The following is a 24,469-nucleotide window of genomic DNA, read 5'->3' as shown; positions in this document are numbered from 1 at the left end:
CTCCAGTTTCATACCAACATAGTGGAGACTGATATTTTCTGCCATACAGATGCTTGCATGGTAGCTATTATTATAAGCAAATTTCACTAATGGCATATACCGATCCCAGCTCACCGGCTGGTCCAAAACACAAGCCCTTAGCATATCCTCCAAGGTTTGAATAGTTCTCTCTAACTGACCATTTGTCTAAGGGTGATATGCAGTACTCAAACTCAACTCGGTCCCAAATGCGCGCTGGAAGGCCCCCCAGAACCTTGAGGTAAAACGAGGATCTCTGTCAGATATAATGGTAGAAGGCACGCCATGCAACCTGACAATCTCTTTGATATACATTCGAGCCAGTTCCTCCATTGTGCAACTTATTCGAATAGAAAGAAAGTGAGCTGATTTTGTTAGTCAGTCCATAACCACCCAAATAGCGTCACAGCCAGACCGGGTTCTAGGCAAACCTATCACAAAATCGATTGTAATACTCTCCTATTTTCATTATGGAATCTCCAAAGGCTGAAGGGTTCATGATGGTCTTTGATGCTCAATCTTAACCTTCTGACATGTTAAACATTTAGATACATGCAATGCCACATCATTCTTCATCCCAGGCCACTAGAACATCGCTTTCAGATCCTGATACATCTTGGTGCTTCTTGGATGAACTGAGAACCCGCTCTTATGGGCTTCCTTCAAGATATTCTGTCGCAGATCTCCGACATCTGGCACAACAATATGATTCTTGAACCTCCATAGACCATCCTGACCTTCTGACACTCTCCACTATTTTTCCTGTTCAACTGCTGGTAATACCTTACGTAACGCTTCACTATCTCGATGAGTCTTCAGAAGTTCTGATTTAAAATCACTTGAAATCTGCAACTGACTCAAACACAGAATTCTAGATTCTTCTTTAACTCCCAAATTCAAACCTTGAAATGCCTTCAGTAACTCTTCCTCCCGTAGCATCATCCAAGCTGAATATAAAGAATTCCGACTCAAGGCATCCGCCACAACATTCGCTTTTCCTGGATGATAATTCAATTCAAAATCATAATCTTTCAGAAGCTCCATCCACCTCCTCTGACGCATATTCAACTCTTTCTATTCAAAAAGATACTTCAAACTCTTATGGTCTGAGAAAACATGAAACTTAACGCCATAAAGATAGTACCTCCAAATCTTTAAAGCAAACATAACAGCAGCAAGTTCTAAATCGTGAGTCGGATAGTTCATCTCATACGGCTTTAACTGCCATGAGGCGTATGCTACAACATTCTGGTGCTGCATCAGAACGGTTCACTTGGTTCAGGCAATACCAACACGGGTACAGTAGTCAATCTATGCTTCAATAATTGAAAGCTCTCTTCACATTCTGGAGACCAGACAAAAGGCGTATCATTCCTAGTCAACTTAGTTAAAGGTAAGGCGAGCTGTGAAAATCCCTTAATGAATCTTCGATAATACCCCGCCAAACCTAGGAAACTTCTGATCTCTGTCACTGAAGTTGGTCGCTCCCAATTCATCACTGCTTCCACCTTAGCCGGATCCACAGCTATTCTTTACTTACTCACTACGTGACCAAGAAACTTCACCTCACTCTTCCAGAACTCGCGTTTAGATAACTTAGCATATAACTTCCTGTCTCTCAGAATTTGCAGCACAGTTCGCAAGTGATCAGCATGCTCCTCTTCAGTCTTAGAATAAACAAGAATATCATCAATGAAGACAATAACAAACTTGTCCAGATGCGGCCGGAAAATCCTATTCATATAATCCATGAATACTGCCGGCACATTAGTCAATCTAAAAGACATCACTGTATACTCATAATGACCATAACGTGTCCTGAAAGCAGTTTTTGGAATATCTTCATCTCTAACCCTTATCTGGTGATACCCGATCGCAGATCAATCTTAGAAAACACAATGGCACCTTGTAACTGATCCATTAGATCATCGATTCTTGGTAATGGATATTTATTCTTCACAGTGATCTTATTCAATTGCCGATAATCGACACACAAGCACATATTTCCGTCCTTTTTCTTTACCAGTAACACTGGCGCTTCCCGTGGAGAACACTTGGTCAGATAAAATGCTTACCCAACAGATCTTCTAGCTGAGCCTTCAGTTCAGTCATTTCTAAAGGTGACATCCTATAAGGAGTAATCAAAATGGGACCGGCTCCAGGCACCAACTCAATAGCAAATTCAACCTCTCGGTTAGGTGGAAATTCATTAATATCATCCGGAAACACGTCTAGAAATTGACATACAACCAGAATCTGCTCTAAACTCTTATCAACACCTGATACTCCCGCAGTTAATAACATAATGCCCTGATAATCAATTCCAGAACAGTTCACTATCATAGAGTCTAAATAGTAACTATTTACCACAACCGGTGCTTGGTGCACAAATTGTGAATCACACGTTTCACAACTCGTACCACTGACCAGCAAGTGCACTGGGTCGTCCAAGTAATACCTCACGTGAGTAAGGGTCGAATCCCACGGAGATTGTTGGTTTGAAGCAATCTATGGTTATCTTGTAAATCTTAGTCAGGAAGTCAATTATGTTTATCAGTTGAATTGCAAATAAACAAGAGAGCATGGATTAAAGGTTACTTGTTATGCAGTAATGGAGAATATGTTGGAGTTTTGGAGATGCTTTGTCTTCTGAATCTCTGCTTTCCTCTGTCTTCTTGTTCACGCACGCACGTCCTCCTATGGCAAGCTGTGTATTGGTGGATCACCGTTGTCAATGGCTACCTTCCATCCTTCCAGTGAAAACTACGCTCACGCGCTCTGTCACAGCACGGCTAATCACCGGTTGGTTCTCGATCCAGTTGGAATAGAATCCCTTGATTCCTTTGCGTTTGTCACTAACGCCCAGCCTTTAGGAGTTTGAAGCTCGTCACAGTCATTCAATCCTTGAATCCTACTCGGAATACAACAGACAAGGTTTAGACTTTCCGGATTCTCATGAATGCCGCCATCAATTCTAGCTTATACCACGAAGATTCTGATTAAGAGATCTAAGAGATACTCATTCAATCTGATATAGAATGGAGGTGGTTGTCAGTCACACATTCATGGGTTGAGAATGGTGATGAGTGTCACAACTCATCACCTTCATCACAGTTAAGCGCGAATGAACATCTTAGATAGGAACAAGCGTGTTTGAATAGAAAACAGAAATACTTGCATTAATTCATCGAGACACAGCAGAGCTCCTCACCCCCAACAATGGAGTTTAGAGACTCATGCCGTCAAAGAGTACAAAGTTCAGATCTAAAATGTCATGAGATGCAAAATAAGTCTCTAAAAGTTGTTTAAATACTAAACTAGTAGCCTAGGTTTACAAAAAATGAGTAAACTATGATGGATGATGCAGAGATCCACTTCTGGGGCTCACTTGGTGTGTGCTGGGGCTGAGATTTAAGCAATTCACGTGCAGAGGCCATTTGTAGAGTTGAACGCCATTTTTTGTGCCAGTTTGGGCGTTCAACTCCAGCTTTTGATCCTTTTCTGGCGCTGGACGCCAGAATTGGGCAGAGAACTGGAGTTGAACGCCAGTTTACGTCGTCTATCCTTGTGCAAAGTATGGATTATTATATATTGCTGGAAAGCCCTGGATGTCTACTTTCCAACGCAATTGAAAGCATGCCATTTCGAGTTCTGTAGCTCCAGAAAATCTACTTTGAGTGCAGGGAGGTCAGAATCCAACAGCATCAGCAGTCCTTTTTCAGCCTGAATCAGATTTTTGCTCAGCTCCTTCAATTTCAGCCAGAAAAATACCTGAAATTACAGAAAAACACAAAACTCATAGTAAAGTCCAGAAATATGAATTTTTCCTAAAAACTAATGAAAATAGACTAAAAACTAACTAGAACATACTCAAAACTATATGAAATTAACCCCAAAAAGCGTATAAAATATCCGCTCATCACAACACCAAACTTAAACTGTTGCTTGTCCTCAAGCAACTAGAAAAGTAAACTAGAAGACTAATAGGTTGAGAAGCAATAATATCTCAGAGTTTTTGAGTGAAGCTCAGATTCTAATTAGATGAGCGGGACTAGTAGCTTTTTGCTTCTGAACAGTTTTGGCATCTCACTTTATCCATTGAAGCTCAAAGTGATTGGCATCTATAGGAACTTAGAATTCAGATAGTGTTATTGATTCTCCTATTTCAGTGTGATGATTCTTGAACACAGCTATTTTATGAGTCTTGGCCGTGGCCCTAAGCACTTTGTTTTCCAGTATTACCACCGGATACATAAATGCCACAGACACATAATTGGGTGAACCTTTTAGATTGTGACTCAGCTTTGCTAAAGTCCCCAATTAGAGGTGTCCAGAGTTCTTAAGCACACTCTTCTTTTTGCCTTGGACCTTGACTTTAACCGCTCAGTCTCAAGTTTTCACTTGACACCTTCACGCCACAAGCACATGGTTAGGGACAGCTTGGTTTAGCCGCTTAGACCAGGATTTTATTCCTTTAGGCCCTCCTATCCACTGATGCTCAAAGCCTTGAGATCCTTTTTATTTGCCCTTGCCTTTTGGTTTTAAGGGTTATTGGCTTTTTGCTCTTGCCTCTTGGTTTTAAGAGCTTTTGGCTTTTTCTGCTTGCTTTTTCTTTTTCTTTCTTTTTTTTTTTTTTTGCCTATTCTAATATACATATATATATATATTTTTTTTTTCTGCAAGCTTTGTTCTTTGCTGCTTTTTCTTGCTTCAAGAATCATTTTTATGATTTTTCAGATTATCAATAACATGTCTCATGTTCATCATTCTTTCAAGAGCCAACATATTTAACAGTCTTAAACAACAAATTCAAAAGACATATGCACTGTTCAAGCATTCATTCAGAAGACAGAAAGCATTGCCACCACATTTAACTAATTAGAATTTTTCTTATTAAAACTCAAAATTTTATTGCCTCTTATTCAAAAGATCTACTACTTTATTCATGTTTGCTGATGATGAGAAAAATAAACTATAGCTTAATTGGAGATAAAATCAAAATAGATACTAATTACTACTATATGACTCCTAAGGTAAACTTCTATAAGGACACTGTCACAGAGTTAAGGCAGAAATTGGAAATTAACAACCTTTATTCTGGGGGAACGGGGGTTCCTCTGATCCTTGGGGTGCTTGGTCCTGCAAGAGAAGACTTTTGGCGCTTCAATTCCCTTAAGTCACGCCCTTGCTCCTCTTGTTCTTTAAACATATAGGTCAGCATTTGACTGTGTTCCTTCTGTTATTTTATTATTTGCTCCATAGCTTCCCGTATCTTGGTTACAGACGTCTCAAGATACTCCCAGTATTCAGATTGAGGGATCTATGGGAGGAATTCCTGTGCTCTCTTCTTGATGGGATCATCCTGTGCTTGTTGTTTTTCCATGGATGCTTTGGTGATTGGCTTCTCAACTGAGATATACTCAGTTATTCCCATCCTTACTCCAGCATCCTTGCAGAGCAGAGAAATCACGCTTGGATAAGCCAACCTGGCCTCTTTAGAATTTTTGTTAGCAATTTTGTAGAGTTCAGTTGAAATCAACTGATGAACCTCCACTTCCTTTCCCATCATGATGCAATGGATCATCACTGCTCTTTTAACTGTGACTTCAGAACGGTTGCTAGTAGGCAACAGAGAATGCCCAATGAAGTCTAGCCATCCTCTGGCGACTGGTTTGAGATCCTCTCTCTTGAGTTGATTTGGGACACCCTTTGTGTTGGTGGTCCACCTGGCTCCAGGGATACATATGTCCTCTAGAATCTTATCCAGGCCCTTGTCTGCTCTCATCATCCTCCTGTTGAAGGAGTCTGGATCATCCTTCAGCTGAGGTAGCTTTAAGATCTCCCTGATCCTGTCAGGGTGGGTATGAACAATCTTTCCTCTGACCACGGTCCGATAGTCATAGAGAGCAGTCCCAGATAGTTTCTGCTTGTCAGTTTGCCACATATTAGCATAGAACTCCTGGACCATGTTCCTTCCCACTTTCGTTTCAGGATTAGCTAGGACTTCCCAGCTCCTGATTCGAATTTGCTCCTGGATCTCCGGGTATTCATCTTCTTTCAGATCGAATCTAACTTCCGGGATCACTGATCTCAGACCCATTATTTTGTTATAATGGTCCGAATGTTCTTTAGATAAGAACTTCCCTTGATTCCAAAGTGGTTTTGGAATGCTCTCTTTCTTGCCTCTTGGAGTGGGTTGTTTTCCTTTAGGGGCCATGATCTTAGTGATTGCGAATAAACACACCAAACTTAGAGGTTTGCTTGTCCTCAGGTAAATGAAGAGAAAGGAGAGGGATAGAAGGAGAGCTAGGTGCAATTGTTGATGGAGGAGGAGGGAGGCCGAACCCAAATTTAAAGGGATGGGGGGTGGGTTTTCGAAAAATTGGAAAAGATAGGATAAAAATATTGATTTGAAAAAGATAAGATAGAGGATATAGTTTAAAATTGAGAAGATATGATAGATTTTTGAAAAAGATAAATCTAGATTTTGAAAAATATAATATGGATATTTGAAAAAGATATTGATTAGTTGAAAAGATTTTAGAGTGAAAAAGATAGATTTGTTTTTAAAAAAGATTTGAAAAGAGTTGGATTGAATTTGGAAAGAGGGATTTTTAGAAATTAAGGATTTTAGAAATCAGGGTTCTTGACATGTTTATGTAAAAACCATGCATTGAAACATAAAATTTAAAATTAGAATGGAAAAACGTGTGGAAAAATGAATTTGGCTCCTCCTTGCCATCCTGGCGTTTGAACGCCCAAACACTGCCTGTTTTGGGCGTTCAGTGCCCAAATGCTGCTCTCCTGGGCGTTCAACGCCCAGCTGCTGCCATTACTGGCGTTCAACGCCCAGTGGGTGCCCATTTTGGGCGTTGAACGCCCAAAATACACTTTTACTGGCGTTTTCTTGCCAGTGAGCTCTTTTTCTCTGTTTTGTGTGCCGAGGTCTTCTGTAAATGATTCCTCACCTTAGTGTCAGTGAATTTTATATAAACAAATAAAAATAAAAATAAAAATAAAAGTAGGGCAAAATGCTTAGAGGATTGTTGCCCCATGGCTGGGTTGCCTCCCAGCAAGCGCTTCTTTATTGTCTTTAGCTAGACCTTGCTGAGCTTTTAATCTAGCTTCAGCCTTGAGCATTCTTTCCCAATGTTGCCTTCAAGATAATGCTTAATTCTCTGTCCATTGACAATGAACTTCTTATCAGAATCAATATCTTGAAGCTCCACATAACCATATGGTGATACACTTGTAATCACGTATGGTCTCCTCCACCGGGATTTCAGTTTCCCGGGGAATAGCCTGAGTCTAGAGTTAAACAACAGAACCTTCTGTCCTGGTTCAAAGATTCTAGATGATAGCTTTCTGTCATGCCACTTTTTTTATTTTTCTTTATAAAACTTGGCATTTTCGAAAGCTGTGAATCTGAATTCCTCTAGCTCATTTAGCTGGAGCAATCGTTTTTCTCCTGCTAGTTTGGCATCAAAGTTTAGGAATCTGGTTGCCCAGTAGGCCTTATGTTCCAGTTCCACGGGCAGGTGACATGCCTTACCATACACGAGTTGGTATGGAGAGGTCCCTATAGGGGTCTTGAATGCTGTCCTGTAAGCCCACAGAGCATCATCCAAGCTCCGTGCCCAATCCTTTCTACGGGTATTTACTATCCGTTCCAGGATTCTCTTTAATTCTCTATTAGAGACTTCAGCTTGACTATTGGTTTGTGGATGATATGGAGTGGCCACCTTGTGGCGAATTCCATACCGAACCATGGCAGAGTAAAGCTGTTTATTGCAGAAGTGAGTGCCCCCATCACTGATTAGTACTCTAGGGACACCAAACCTGCTAAAGATATATTTCTGGAGGAACTTCAGCACTGTTTTAGTATCATTGGTGGGTGTGGCAATAGCCTCAACCCATTTTGATACATAGTCAACTGCCACCAGAATATAAGTGTTTGAGTATGATGGTGGGAAAGGTCCCATGAAGTCAATTCCCCATACGTCAAACAACTCAATTTCCAAGATTCCTTGTTGAGGCATGGCGTAACCATGAGGCAGATTACCAGCTCTTTGGCAATTGTCACAGTTACGTACAAACTCTCGGGAATCTTTATAGAGTGTGGGCCAATAGAAGCCGCATTGGAGGACCTTAGTGGCTGTTCGCTCACCTCCGAAATGGCCTCCATATTGAGATCCATGGCAATGCCACAGGATCCTCTGTGCTTATTCTCTAGACACACACCTACGGATTATTCCGTCTGCACATCTCTTAAAGAGATAAGGTTCATCCCACAAGTAGTACTTTGCATCAGTAATTAATTTCTTCTTTTGTATCCTGTTGTACTCCTTGGGTATGAACCTTGCAGCTTTATAGTTTGCAATATCGGCAAACCATGGTGCTTCCTGAATGGCAAATAAATGCTCATCCGGAAACGTCTCAGAGATCTCAAGAGAGGGGAGGGACGTCCCTTCTACTGGCTCTATCCGGGACAGATGATCAGCCACTTGGTTCTCTGTCCCTTTTCTGTCTCTTATTTCTATATCAAACTCTTGCAGAAGCAACACCCATCTGATGAGCCTGGGTTTTGAATCTTGCTTCGTGAGTAGATATTTAAGAGCAGCATGATCAGTATACACAATCACTTTTGATCCTACTAAGTATGATCTGAACTTGTGAATGGCGTAAACCACTGCAAGTAATTCTTTTTTTGTGGTTGTGTAATTTTTCTGGGCATCATTTAGAACGCAACTGGCGTAATAAATGACATGCAGAAGCTTATCATGCCTCTGTCCCAACACTGCACCAATGGCGTGATCACTGGCATCACACATTAGCTCAAATGGTAATGTCCAGTCTGGTGCAGAAATGACTGGTGCTGTGACCAGCTTAGCTTTCAGCGTTTCGAACGCCTGCAGGCACTCTGTGTCAAACACAAATGGCGTGTCCGCAGCTAGCAGATTGCTTAGAGGTTTTGCGATTTTTGAAAAATCCTTTATAAACCTCCTATAGAATCCTGCATGCCCCAGAAAGCTTCTGATTGCCTTAACATTGGCAGGTGGTGGTAATTTTTCAATTACCTCTATTTTTGCTTGATCCACCTCTATTCCCTTATTTGAGATTTTATGCCCAAGGACAATTCTTTCAGTCACCATGAAGTGACATTTTTCCCAGTTTAAAACTAGGTTGGTCTCTTGGCATCTCTTCAGAACAAGTTTCAGGTGATCAAGACAGGAGCTGAATGAGTCTCCATATACTGAGAAGTCATCCATGAAGACTTCCAGAAATTTTTCCACCATATCAGAGAAAATAGAGAGCATGCATCTCTGGAAGGTTGCAGGCGCATTACACAGCCCAAATGGCATCCTTCTATAAGCAAACACTCCAGATGGACATGTGAATGTTGTTTTCTCTTGATCCTGGGGATCTACTGCAATCTGGTTATAGCCTGAGTAGCCGTCCAAAAAGCAGTAATACTCATGACCTGCCAGTCTTTCTAGCATATGGTCTATGAATGGTAAAGGAAAATGATCCTTTCTGGTGGCTGTATTGAGTCTTCTGTAGTCAATGCACATGCGCCATCCTGTAACTGTTCTTGTAGGAACCAGTTCATTCTTTTCATTATGAATCACTGTCATGCCTCCCTTTTTTGGGACGACTTGGACAGGGCTCACCTAGGGGCTATCAGAAATAGGATAAATAATCCCAGCCTCTAGTAATTTGGTGACCTCTTTCTGCACCACTTCCTTCATGGCTAGATTTAGCCGCCTCTGTAGTTGAACCACTGGCTTGGCATTATCCTCCAATAGGATTTTGTGCATGCATCTAGCTGGGCTTATGCCCTTAAGGTCACCTATGGACCACCCAAGAGCTGTCTTGTGTGTCCTTAGCACTTGAATAAGTGCTTCCTCTTCCTGTGAATTTAAAGCAGAGCTTATGATCACTGGAAAAGTATCACCTTCTCCTAGAAATGCATATTTCAAGGATGGTGGTAATGGCTTGAGCTCGGGTTTAGGAGGTTTTTCCTCTTTCAGAAGAAATTTCAGAGGCTCTTTCATGTCCTCTGAATCCTCCAAATCAGGCTGAACATCTTTAAAGATGTCTTCCAACTCTGATTCGAGACTCTCAGCCATGTTGATCTCTTCTACCAAGGAGTCAATAAGATCAACTTTCATGCAGTCTGTTGATGTGTCTGGATGCTGCATGGCTTTGACAGCGTTCAACTTGAACTCATCATCATTGACTCTCAAGGTTATTTCCCCTTGTTGTACGTCAATGAGGGATCGTCCAGTTGCTAGGAAGGGTCTTCCTAGAATGAGAGTAGCACTCTTGTGCTCCTCCATTTCCAGCACAACAAAGTCAGTGGGAAAGGCGAATGGCCCAACTCTGACAATCATGTCTTCAATCACGCCTGATGGGTATTTAGTAGAACCATCAGCAAGTTGGAGACATATCCGGGTTGGTTTAACTTCTTCAGTTAAGCCAAGCTTTCTGATAATGGATGCAGGTATTAGGTTGATGCTTGCCCCAAGATCGCATAAAGCTGTCTTGGTGCAATTACCTTCTAATATGCATGGTATCAGAAAACTCCCAGGGTCTTTAAGCTTTTCAGGAAAGCTTTTCAGAATGACTGCACTGCATTCTTCAGTGAGGAGAACTCTTTCTGTTTCTCTCCAATCCTTCTTATGACTCAAGATCTCCTTCATGAACTTGGCATAAGAAGGTATTTGCTCAAGTGCTTCTGCAAATGGAATTTTTATTTCAAGAGTCCTGAGATAATCTGCAAAGCGAGCAAATTGCTTATCCTGCTCCTCTTTCCGGAGTTTTTGAGGATAAGGTATCTTGGCTTTATATTCTTCAACCTTAGTTGCTGCAGGTTTATTGCCTACAGAAGTGGTTGAAGAAGCCTTTTTAGAGGGGTTGTTATCAGCATTTGTGTGTGTCTGATCCCTCACTGGCGATTGAGTGCCAGAGTTAGAAGCTGGAGTGAAACTGGACGCCAGCTCCTTGTCTGCTCCTGGCGTCTGAACGCCAGAACTGTGCCCATTTTGGGCGTTCAGCGCCAGGTCTTGCCCATTTTGGGCATTCAACGCCAGATTCTTGCCCATTTCTGGCGTTGAACGCCAATCCTGCCTTGTTTCTGGCGTTGAACGCCAGTTGTGGGCATGGTCTGGGCGTTCAACGCCAGCCTTCCACCAATTTTCTGGCGTTTTAGCGCCAGAATTATTTTTCCCTGGGCTCTTACTATCCTCAGGTGAATCTTTGGTGGGTTTCTCATTTCCTGACTTTTTTCTGCCTTGAGGTGAGATATTTAATGTCTTCCCACTTCTTAATTGAACTGCTTGGCATTCTTCTGTTATTTGCCTTGACAGCTGCTGCTTTGTTTGCTTAAACTGTTCTTCCATATGTATATTAGCCATCCTTGTCTCTTGTAGTCTATCTTTGAATTCGGCTAACTGCCTTGTTAGGAAGTCCAATTGCTGATTGAATTCAGCAGCTTGTTCTACAGGACTGAGTTCAGCAGTTGCTGTTTTAACCTCTTCTTTCATGGAAGGGTCACTGCTTAGATACAGATGCTGATTCTTGGCAACTGTATCAATGAGCTCTTGAGCCTCTTCAATTGTCTTTCTCATGTGGATAGATCCACCAGCTGAGTAATCTAGAGACATCTGAGCTCCTTCTGCAAGCCCATAGTAGAAGATGTCTAACTGAACCCACTCTGAGAACATTTCAGAGGGGCATTTTCGTAGCATCTCTCTGTATCTCTCCCAGGCATCATAAAGAGATTCATTATCTCTTTACTTGAAGCCTTGGATGTCCAGCCTTAGCTGTGTCATCCTTTTTGGAGGGAAATATTGATTCAGGAATTTTTCTGTCAGCTGTTTCCATGTCTTTATGCTGGCCTTAGGTTGGTTATTTAACCACCTCTTAGCTTGATCTTTTACAGCAAATGGAAATAGTAATAGTCTGTAGACATCCTGATCTATTTCCTTATCATGTACTGTGTCAGTAATTTGTAAAAATTGTGCCAGAAACTCTGTAGGTTCTTCGTGTGGAAGACTGGAATACTGGCAGCTTTGCTGCACCATGATAATGAGCTGAGGATTCAACTCAAAGCTACTGACTCCAATGGAGGGTATGCAGATACTACTCCCATATGAAGCAGTAGAGGGGTTAGAATATGACCCCAGAGTCCTCCTGGACTGTTCATTTCCGCTTAGGTCCATGATGGAGAAAGGGAGATGATGTAAAATAGAAAAAATATTTTTATTTATTTATTTATTAATTTATTTCGAAAATAAAATAAGTCAAAATAAAATAAATAAAAATGAGTAAAAGATTTTCGAAAAAGTGAGGAGAGAGAAAGTGGTTAGGAGATTTTGAAAAAGATATGATGATTTTTGAAAAAGGTTTTAAATTTTGAAAAAAAAATCTGAATTTTTAAAGGAGAGAGAAAAACAATAAGATAACACAGGATTTAAACTTTTTAGATCTGAGGTTCCTTATTTTCGAAAATTTTGGGGGGAAAAACACTAAGGAACACCAAACTTAAAAATTTTAAGATCAAGACACAAGGAAAACTTAAGAACACTTTGAAGATTCACAAGAACACGAGAACACAAAGGAAGAACACCAAACTTAAAATTTTTAGAAAACCAAAATAAATTTTCGAAAAACACAGAAAAATCAACAAGAAAACGCCAAACTTAAAGTTTGGCACAGGATTTAATAGAAAAATTATTTTTTTTTGAAAAAGATTTTAAAAAGAAAATAAGGATTCTAAGATTCTAACACAACAATAAAAAGAGAAATTTTTCCTAATCTAAGCAACAAAATAAACCGTTAGTTGTCCATACTCGAACAATCCCCGGCAACGGCGCCAAAAACTTGGTGCACAAATTGTGAATCACACGTTTCACAACTCGTACCACTGACCAGCAAGTGCACTGGGTCGTCCAAGTAATACCTCACGTGAGTAAGGGTCGAATCCCACGGAGATTGTTGGTTTGAAGCAATCTATGGTTATCTTGTAAATCTTAGTCAGGAAGTCAATTATGTTTATCAGTTGAATTGCAAATAAACAAGAGAGCATGGATTAAAGGTTACTTGTTATGCAGTAATGGAGAATATGTTGGAGTTTTGGAGATGCTTTGTCTTCTGAATATCTGCTTTCCTCTGTCTTCTTGTTCACGCACGCACGTCCTCCTATGGCAAGCTGTGTATTGGTGGATCACCGTTGTCAATGGCTACCTTCCATCCTTCCAGTGAAAACTACGCTCACGCGCTCTGTCACAGCACGGCTAATCACCGGTTGGTTCTCGATCCGGTTGGAATAGAATCCCTTGATTCCTTTACGTTTGTCACTAACGCCCAGCCTTCAAGAGTTTGAAGCTCGTCACAGTCATTCAATCCTTGAATCCTACTCGGAATACCACAGACAAAGTTTAGACTTTCCGGATTCTCATGAATGCCGCCATCAATTCTAGCTTATACCACAAAGATTCTGATTAAGAGATCTAAGAGATACTCATTCAATCTGATATAGAACGGAGGTGGTTGTCAGTCACACGTTCATGGGTTGAGAATGGTGATGAGTGTCACAACTCATCACCTTCATCACAGTTAAGCGCGAATGAACATCTTAGATAGGAACAAGCGTGTTTGAATAGAAAACAGAAATACTTGCATTAATTCATCGAGACACAGCAGAGCTCCTCACCCCCAACAATGGAGTTTAAAGACTCATGCCGTCAAAGAGTACAAAGTTCAGATCTAAAATGTCATGAGATGCAAAATAAGTCTCTAAAAGTTGTTTAAATACTAAACTAGTAGCCTAGGTTTACAAAAAATGAGTAAACTATGATGGATGATGCAGAGATCCACTTCTGGGGCCCACTTGGTGTGTGCTGGGGCTGAGATTTAAGAAATTCACGTGCAGAGGCCATTTGTGGAGTTGAACGCCAGTTTTTGTGCCAGTTTGGGCGTTCAACTCCAGCTTTTGATCCTTTTCTGGCGCTGGACGCCAGACTTGGGCAGAGAACTGGCGTTGAACGCCAATTTACGTCGTCTATCCTTGTGCAAAATATGGACTATTATATATTGCTGGAAAGCCCTGGATGTCTACTTTCCAACGCAATTGGAAGCATGCCATTTCGAGTTCTGTAGCTCCAGAAAATCTACTTTGCGTGCAGGGAGGTCAGAATCCAACAGCATCAGCAGTCCTTTTTCAGCCTGAATCAGATTTTTGCTCAGCTCCTTCAATTTCAGCCAGAAAAATACCTGAAATTACAGAAAAACACACAACTCATAGTAAAGTCCAGAAATATGAATTTTTCCTAAAAACTAATGAAAATAGACTAAAAACTAACTAGAACATACTCAAAACTATATGAAATTAACCCCAAAAAGCGTATAAAATATCCGCTCATCAGTGCTTCTGACCCTTCCAGCATAAATTGTACTGACTTCTCAGAACAATCAAGCAAAACATGATTCTTAGATAACCAATCCAATCCCAAGATGAGATCAAGACCAGTCATCGGTAAAAAAATCAAATCATGCACAAATTCACACTGTTGCACTCGAAAGGGAACTTGTGGACATCCTATCCTAGTCACCATAGCTTCATGAGTAGCATTATACACTTTCAAATCATAACCTAAAACCACCATTCTCGATCCTAACTCATTAGCCTTTTCAAATTCAATAAATGAATGAGTTGCTCCTGAATCAAATAATGCATTTAAGATTTTACCAGTCATTTCACAATTACCTCTAATCAGTGTCTCAGATCCTTCAGCACCTGCTGCAGAAGTGGTATACACTCTCCCCAGCTGTTGTACTCTACCAGTCTCATACTTCTTCTTTTCCGGACAACTATTGGCCATATTCTCGGGCTATCCACAATAATAGCATACCCCAAGTCCTAACCTGCACGGAATTCTAGGATGATACTTTCTGCACCTCTGACAATTCGAATCCTGCTGTGGCTGCTTCCCAAACCTTCTTCCCTGATTAACATTAGCATTCGGCCTTCTATAATTACCCTGGCCCTGAGTCTGCTGCGGAACAAAACCTCCACATTTGAAATTCCTACCTCTCAAAGCAAAGTTCCTCCCTGAAGGCCTCTGAAAAGGCACCCTCAAACTTCCTTTCTCTGCTGCTGCATTTCTCACACAATCTTCAGCCACCCTACTCTTATTCACCAATTCAGAAAACACTCTGATCTCCCTTGGGATAATGAAGCTCAGAATATCACTCTGAAGACCTTCCTCATATTTAATACACTTCCATTTAGCAAAATCTTCAGGCGCACCTTGACAGAAACGAGAAAAGTGACATAACTCCTCAAATTTACTAGTATACTCAGCAAAAGTCATCTGTCCCTACTTTAACTGCATTAACTCAAGTTCCTTGGCATTTCTGGCTGAATTAGGAAAGTATTTCTTATAGAATTCTGTCTGAAAAACCTCCCAAGGAATCGCAGCACCATCAGGCTGCAAGATACGTCGGGTCCCCTGCCACCAATACTGAGCCTCACCTTGCAGCTCATATGTTCCAAACTCAACCCATTGCTCTTCAGGAACCTGTTGGGTCTGCAATGCCCGTTCCATAGCCTGAATCCAATTGTCTGCATAAGTGGGATTTGAGGTTCCCCTGTAGGTCGGAGGGTGAACTTTTAGAAATATAGCAAGTGTCATTGGACCATCCTCATCATTATTGTTCCCGTGATTACCCTGGTTTATCTGATTATCCAGTGCCTCGGCTGTCGCCTGCATAGCTGCAGCCATATTTCCCAGGACAGCCATAAAGTCTACTGGATCAGTCTCTGCGGGGGCAGGAGTAACGGTGCCTATCCTACCTATACCTCGCCTGTGACTGCGTCTGCGAGTCGACATCTGGTCCCTATACACACCAAACAAGTGATATTAAGTTGATCAGTCTCAATATCGCAGGTCTAATGCTTTAAGTTCCAAATGCATGCTCACAAACGTTTATGCCATATATATCATTCATATATCCTAATAGCACATAAACACATATACAGAGAATGCACAGAAGCACAATCAGTCCTTTTTTCAGGCTCTATAGGAGCGAACTGCTCTGATACCATAATGTAACACTGTACCACACTGAGCTTTATGCTTAAGTCGTAAAACAGAGGTGGTGTGGTATTACGACCTCTAAAATAAAATGTGTACATATAATAGCAGAAGGATTATAATATGCTAGGAGCCTTGAAGAATAAAGGAAATAAAAATCGCGAAATAAAAGCGCAACGCTCAAGAAACGAGTTAACTTGCATGATAAGAAGACTATAGCTGTTAAACATAAGATAATAAAAGTAGGAATAGAGTGCCAAAGATATAAACTAACAAGCTCCTAGCTCAGCCCGCGAAGTCAAGACCGGCCGGAGAATATTTACACATATATACATACATATCCAAAATCCAAAGGTACATAAACGCAATCCTGCTTCTCCAAAAACCTCTAAGAGGATAAAAAAGAATAAGTTATGCGGAGAGAAGGCTAAGTACATATATATATATATATAAGTTAGCATACCATCCTTTAGAAATATTACTATGTACAAATCAACACTCCGGGCCCTGGTTCATATAGAAAACCCCTAAGCTGGTGCCCGAACTAGCCTAGTCAACTATGTACACCCTACTCTCTCAGTGAGTCTAACCAAAAGTGAGAGACTAACACAAAAGCTAGGCTATCGCAAAAAACTATCAAAAGGCACAACCGCAGCTCTCAGGCCTCAGCTATCATCGTCAAAGGAGATCACAACCACATCAGAACACTCCTCAGGATCCTCGTCCTCGTCGTCAGAAATCTCTATAACCTCAGGAGGGGCACTGGCACTCGTGCTATTGGTCTGACCAGCACTCGCCGGTCCACTAATAGAGGCGGTGAGCGGCTCCTTAGAAGATGGCTCGGATGAAGATACTGAGATCTGCTCCACTGGGATATCCTCCTCCAGTACAGGCTCTGGAATATGCTCCTCCATGGGCTCAGGCTCAGGGTCCGCCTGATCCGCAGGCTGAGCGGGATGCTGGTGAGGCACCGGCCCGTCATGAAACGGGTGAAATGGAGCATCTGGGTGAAGCCACTGCAGCGGGAACTCATAGGGCATGTCGAGGTTAAACTCTGGAGTGTCAATTGGGTGGCTGAAAGGATGATCACGCACAATGTATATACGAGTCCTAATCTTCGCAGCTACTACATAAAACCTATGATGTACTATATCCTCGTATATATAGGGAGGGTCCATCTCGTAAAATATAACTCCGGTCTCCATCTGAAGGGGAGGAAGAAAAGGGGTAAGAACTGGGGAGTTCTTAGTAGGGTCGAGGGTAGTTAGTTTAATAAGGGTTACCACAGTTCAAGTAATTCTCAATAAAATATACAAGATTCACAGAGAAGTATCTAATTACCACAATTAAGAGTAACAGTAAGGAATGCATAAATACAAGAAGACAATCGCAAATAATTTCACCATATCAAGCAAAATGCAAATGCACAACAAGGATGATGCATGTCTAGTCCTGTCGCAGGTAATGAGCTCATTTTTCGGTTTCGACCCGCACCCGACGCAATCCGACTCGCAAGTCAGATAAGGCATTCCAGCGGCATAACCTCTGCAAGATCTCCACCTTTTGCAGGCGCTGATTCTCCAGCTGAAGTATGCCAAACATGACCTCTGTAAGTACTTGCAGGCGCTGGTTCTCCAGCTGAAGCATGTGCCACTTTCTCCTGGAAGCCATTCCATATACACGGGCATTCCCATATAATTACTCATACATAAAGCCCGCGGCTTAACATGTTCACATCAACACTATAATTATTTACTTTCTGTCACCCTCTTGTGACCTTTTAATTATTTCATAATCACACGTGCCGGTTTGTCTTCTCTTTCCCTTTTAAAACCAAAACTAATCCCCTTTTGATTTTTAACACAAATTCTTTAACATTTTCCAAGATGTTGCCAAACGGAATCATTCAATAAAAACTCAATTACTTTTGAAGTTTCCTAAAACTCCTCCAAATAAAATCCTTGAGTCAAATTCAGAACATCAGCCCCTTTTCATTTTCAAATCAAACTCAAACATAGTACTTTTCTTAAATAATTTAAATCCGACATATAACTATTTTCTGAATAAATAGAAAATCAAATAATACAATTTTTCAAATCCAATCTTTTTCTTCTAAACAAAATTTTAAATAAATTCTTAAGGTTTATAACATAATTTTGGCGGCACCTCCCCTAAAATCCGGACTCTGCCACCCTTCTCGGGTTCCATCCAAACCATTTTCCACACTCTTTTCAAATCATTTTCAATAAATCAAACCGGAAACTTTTAACATTTTCAAATTATCCTACTGTAATCCAGAAATCACAATCATCAGAATAACTCAGTTTCTGGCTGCACTTAAATCCTCCAAACCTCAAACTTATCACAATTATCAATATAAATTTAATCGAAAAGTAATCACGACATCAATTCACTTATCAAATACCAATTTAACCGGTGAAAATTTACCAAAACCCTACCTTCGTATGAAATCAAAATATGCGAAGCTCCGGAGGAACCTTCTGACCGAGCTGCTGAAGGAAAAACGTCTGAAATCCTCTGTGCTTCCTAAAACTCCAGTTGGCCAAACTCAAGAGGTAGGGGAGCTACGTCACTGTCGACTTCTACCGGACAAAAGTAACGCCAACACGTAGAGGAGGAGGATACAAACACTTTATTGGAGTTACGGATTAGGAGAAATCGGGAAGGGAGAATGGTTGAGGGTTACGGTTCTTCGATGGGGGATTTTGGTCTCTCTCTTTTCTTTCTTACATGCAATTCGGTTATGAGTTAAAGAAAGGAGATTAGAGGGTGTTAGCAATATTGAACAAGGATATGTGTCAAGAAGAGGGTTATGTGTCATGTTTTCTTTCTTTCTTAATACATTCGGTCATAATAAAAGGGCATTAATCAAAGGATAAAGGCATTAGATGATAACTCATTATTAAGTTTCTTTGGTCAATAAAAGAAGGAGACGTGTTATGTTTTATATATGTATACATATGTATATAAGCCATGCTAATAAAATCCTAGGTGGATGAATCATGAATTAAAGTACATGGATCCTGTTTATATTTTTTTTTCTTCTATTATCTTAATGGCTCGGCCAAGAGAAAAATAAAATGAACATTGTTAGGTAATGATGCTAATTAAAGACATATGATGAATTAAATAAATAATATATAAGGTTGAATAATATACCATAATAATAATAATATTATACAAGGTCAAATATATATGAGTTACTAACATAAATGACATTAGTAACTTGAAAAATGAAAGATATTTGATGAAGCATTAGCAATTCTAAACTCATCAAGAAATACCAATAATTAGTTTTATCGGTAAAACTCGGACTTGATAATAATAATATTAATATTATTATCTAGGCTTCATGATAATTAGAACAAGTAAAATAAATAAATAACATAATAATAAAATTATATTACTATTTATTTTACTTCGGGTTCGAAGTCGACTCGTCAAGATAAAACTAATCGCTTTAAAATATTATTTTAAGAAAAACTCGCATTAGTGCAAAAATTAGAGTTATTACAGAAAAAGAAAATTAATATAAAATAAAGAAAATAATGTATAGTTTGTTCACATTACATGGTATTCAGATTTGTTATTCAATATCAATCTGTTATCTAGGTTACAATGTAGGAAGCTCATGTTTAATAACTCCGTATAAAAAATTCTATAGGAATATAGAAGAAAAGAAATAACTAAGAAAAATATTATTTTAAATATTATGATACTTTGGATATTATAGCTTCCAAACTGTAGCTTAGGGATAATTATTGTCTAATTACCTTATGTCAGAAAGTAAAGATAGGAAAACAGATGTCGTGTTTTTATCAAAAATGTAAAAAAGTACTAAATATAAAAGACAAATATATGAAAATTAACTCTTACTCAATTGATCAGTATTGGTGGAACTATGTGAGTAACGAGTACATGACAGGGTGTAACTTGTGGAAGGTAATAGCTTAGAAAAGCATTAGTCACAAAAAACCAGAGCAAATAATGAAGGAAGCAAAAGGCCAATTACAGTTCTTCAGGTTGGAAAGTGAAGTTGCAAACACGGCTAGTAGGTGTACATGATAACCAATTCATAAAAAGAAGAAAAATTTGTAAAAAAAAAAAAGTCAAGTTAAGATGGACAATTTTTCTGAACTAAATGAAAAATTCATGATACATAATATTCAGCAAATTTATTAACATATCATTCAAATTAAATAAAAATTCAGCAGCAAGATAAGTAAAGATATACATGTAAATTTATAAGACATACTTATAATTTTTTTTCTTTTCAAATTCTAGACAGGTAATGTTTAGAGTACTAAATATCTGTGTTAAAAAAATGTAAGTAATGAAAAATTAGCTATTACATGTGTACAATGTAATATTAGAAAAATTATTAAATGAATCACATAATTAGCAACGTGTATATAAAGATTCAACATTACTGTAATTATAGGTGAACATTCTAAAATGTCGTGATTTTGGTTCATATATCCTACATTTATGAAAATAAAATGATACAGGTGGTAAGGTAATAAAAAGGAAGGAAAAAATTCCAATGAAAGATAACTAAACTTTCTTATATATTGTTGAATGAGTTCATTTGATAAGTCCATTCATGGAAATTAAACTGAAATGAAAAAATGACAATTAGTGATATTGAGAGACTAAAAATTAAATTAGTTGCCTTGATTTTATTTGGACAATTTTAATTTAAAAAATTGAGAAAAAATAGCTAATAGTACATCACACGATAGAAAGATATGATCTGTAGAAGAATTCAAGCAATTAAGAAAGAAAAGCGTTTTAGTGAAAGAAAAAAGTAAAATACATTGCTAAAAAGGGAATTAAATAAACACGCATAACAATACATGATCGCGGTTCAAGAAAATACATAACTTAGAGATAGAAGTGATCATGAGAATGAACTGATCGAGAATATGATGAAAGAAAATTAAAACATAAGTAATTAACTAAATGCATGTCAATATAGTTTATATTGACAATATCTCTATAAACTAAGGACCTTGAGATGCATGTTAGATTCATTATTGGGGTATACAGAAAATCTCAATAAAGTGCCATGTCTGAATCCATTAGACTTTGCAAGATGCTTCAAACCTCTAGTCAGATATAGCTGAATCTTCCTTTTCTTATTCCAGCGTAATCCCAGTTGGTATGAACATCTATTATCGAGAACAACATTCACATTGTCAGGCTTGCTTGGAAAAGCATTCTGTGTGAATCTGGTGGACAGAGACCTGTTAAAAAAAATGTTACTACTAAATTGTGAACCAATTTAAGAAAAAAGATATAAACTCTGAATAAATATAAACTCACCACACCACTATTTTGAATCTGGTTGTATGAAACTTGTTTAATGCACCAAAAAGCATTATTAATTAAGTAGCAGGTGTCTTTTGGTATTAAAATCTAAAGTTTTAGCACGGCGAACATAACCTGACTTTAAGGAGGTGGAAGAACCTAAATCTATGTTGAATGTAGTTCCATTTTTAATAGAGCCAAAGTTAAAACCCAATGCATTACCATAAAGAACAGGTAAAGGATAATCCGTAGAGTTGTTGACATTATTATTAACTGAACCATAACGAAATGAATCCTCATAGTGTTGGAATTGATAAGAGCTGTTTGCATTTGGATTTGTTGTCATTAGCTGGTTGTGAACATTATATTGAGTAAAAGCAGAAAAGCTAGCACCAATATCAACCTTCTGTGTAGGAAAAGAACCATTAGTGTTACTATGTCGAGTTGAAATAATGTGAGAAATGTGAGTATAAGAGTAAGCAGGGTTTGTATTTTGAGGTAACGAATATGGTATATCTTGAAGGATATTTGCAACTGACTCAGTGTTTAAATCTCCAGTAGGGTGGTCTACAATCATCTTACACATATTATTGTCTTTGACCTTTAGCAAGACAAATACATCTTCACCAACATACATTAACTTCAACCAACCACCTTTCTTAAGAGAGTAGCTAGAACTTCAGTAAATTTTCCAAACCAGATAGAATATAACCAGAAGTTTTGCCTTTCCCCAAACGCAGTTCTATTTGATTATCATTGAGATCAACAAATAACATCATCTCCTTGAGATGATCTTTGTAGGTGCGATAAAAAATTGAAGACAACTCATGCATTATCTAATACATAAAAAAGTGTTTAGATACTAATATACAAAATAATTATTGAAAAAGTACAAAATATTGATCAATAGATAAGTTGATGAGCAATCATTTAAGAATATTACCCCAAGAAGATCCACTTGCATGTAGAAAATTCTATCATGGTTAAATTTGGGAGGCATGAAATGAGTAGTATCCATTTCTGATATTGGTAACTAACAAAAATAAGAAGCAAATTTAAACGTATAATGGTATAAAAAACTGACTTTGTGTAAAAGATATGATATTGAAGAGACAGTATTGAATTCGAAGAAGAAAGAAACTATAAACTTAAGAAGGAGGAAGAACCTATTAGTTGTTGAAATATCTCTGGAAAAAAGGCAATGAATTGCAAATGGTGGATGTACTTTATATAGATGTAATAGTCTTTTTGAAAATGGTAATGGCTATAGTAAGTAGTGCATTTTGTAAAATATCAATGTGTCAGGGTAATGTCTTAAAGAATCAAGTCTAGTGAGAATAGTTGTATGTGTATTCATTGCATAATAAATTAGTACGGGAATAAAAAAATAAATAAAAAAGATTAAATTTTTAGTCATTAAATTAGAAGGAGGTATGGTATAAAGAACTGTTTGGTAGATAAGAAAAAAGAGAATATAAATATAATATGAATATAAATATAGATTAATAAGAGGTTATACATTAAGAAGAATATATAGAACTTAGGGGTTTTTAATACACAATTTTAACTGTGATATGTTAGTCCATGTACGAATTGGTTGACATCAGCTGTGAAATAAGTGTAATTAGATTTTATTAATTAATAAAAAAAAGGTATTTACATGACATTTTGTCAAAAAGATGTCAAATAAAAGTACTCATTGTATTAAGATTTAAAAAAGGAGTGAATACAAATTGTAAATAAAGGAATAATGAAATCAATAAAGATAATAAACCTAATTTAAATATATAAAATTGAGTTAATACATAAGAACCAAGCATGAGTTACATATGACATAGAAATTTGTCTACAACTTACTATAATAGAAGGACTATGAATTGTGTGCATAGCACTAACATTCTTATTGGAATAAAAGACACACTCAGACTAACTTAAAACATAACCTTGATGTGATTAAATCACAACAGACATTATTTAGGAATCAAAACGAAACTACAAAAATATAAGCAAGGTTCTTGAAAAGCTATTCTTCATGAAGCTTTGCAACATTATGAACTTCTTCAACGGTAATCTTTCGAGACTTAGTAGAGGACTGGTTCTCAGTATCTGGATAAACATCAATAAGACTTTTGGTACATGAAGCGGCCTCGATGAGTCCCCTTTTTGGAGTCGAAAATGAATCAGTATTATCATCACCAATTATCTCAATGGAAGGCGAACCTGTTTGCTGTATAGAATGCAAAATTGCAGTTAAATTATATAGTTAATTATAGTAGCCTAAAATGGTAAGGAAAAATGAGGAATTAAGAATTTGTAACCTTGGGAGTTTCAGTAGAGTCGGAGAGAATAGTAATAAGTTCAGAATTTTCATGGACCAAATTTTCCTGAAATAAAATTCAAAAATATATATAGAATGAACCAATAATATAGATTTAAAGAAACTTGAAATCTTCGTAAACATGCATTATATATCTTGTGTTTATCAAGAAATTTTGAGATGATTGAATTATCAGCACAAAGTTTAAGAACAACAATTCTGCATGGTTGGAAAGCATTGATATCTTCCATCTTAACTGAAATCTTAAATATGAAATTCTTGTCAACGAAAGCATTGAGCTCCTGAGGATAATGATATTCATCCTTCAAACTTCCCTGATTAAAATGTAACATATGAATTGAATTAATGAGGCAGAAATTGGCATATTAATAACAAAAAAATAAATTAGAAAATAGAGAAAGATTTAAAAAATCAGATACAACCTTGTTGACATGAGACATGCGCATATCAGAAGCAGATACACCAAGGTATTTGCTAGCTTCTTTGTCATATAGTATAAAGGAGGCGGTATCTAATTCATCAGCAACTCTTAAATTTATACTGAAACTGAACATGTTTGAGTTAATAAACAAAAGATTTGGCATTGATGAAGGTTAACAAAAAATAATTATAAATGTAGAACTATATACCTAGGAACATGAGAATTTGGGAATGTGTCACAGGTAACACAATGGAATGAATT

Source organism: Arachis ipaensis, chromosome B9, assembly GCF_059453495.1.
Source record: "Arachis ipaensis isolate K30076 ecotype BB chromosome B9, ASM5945349v1, whole genome shotgun sequence".
Lineage (NCBI taxonomy): Eukaryota > Viridiplantae > Streptophyta > Magnoliopsida > Fabales > Fabaceae > Arachis > Arachis ipaensis.
This window is presented reverse-complemented; position numbering follows the sequence as displayed.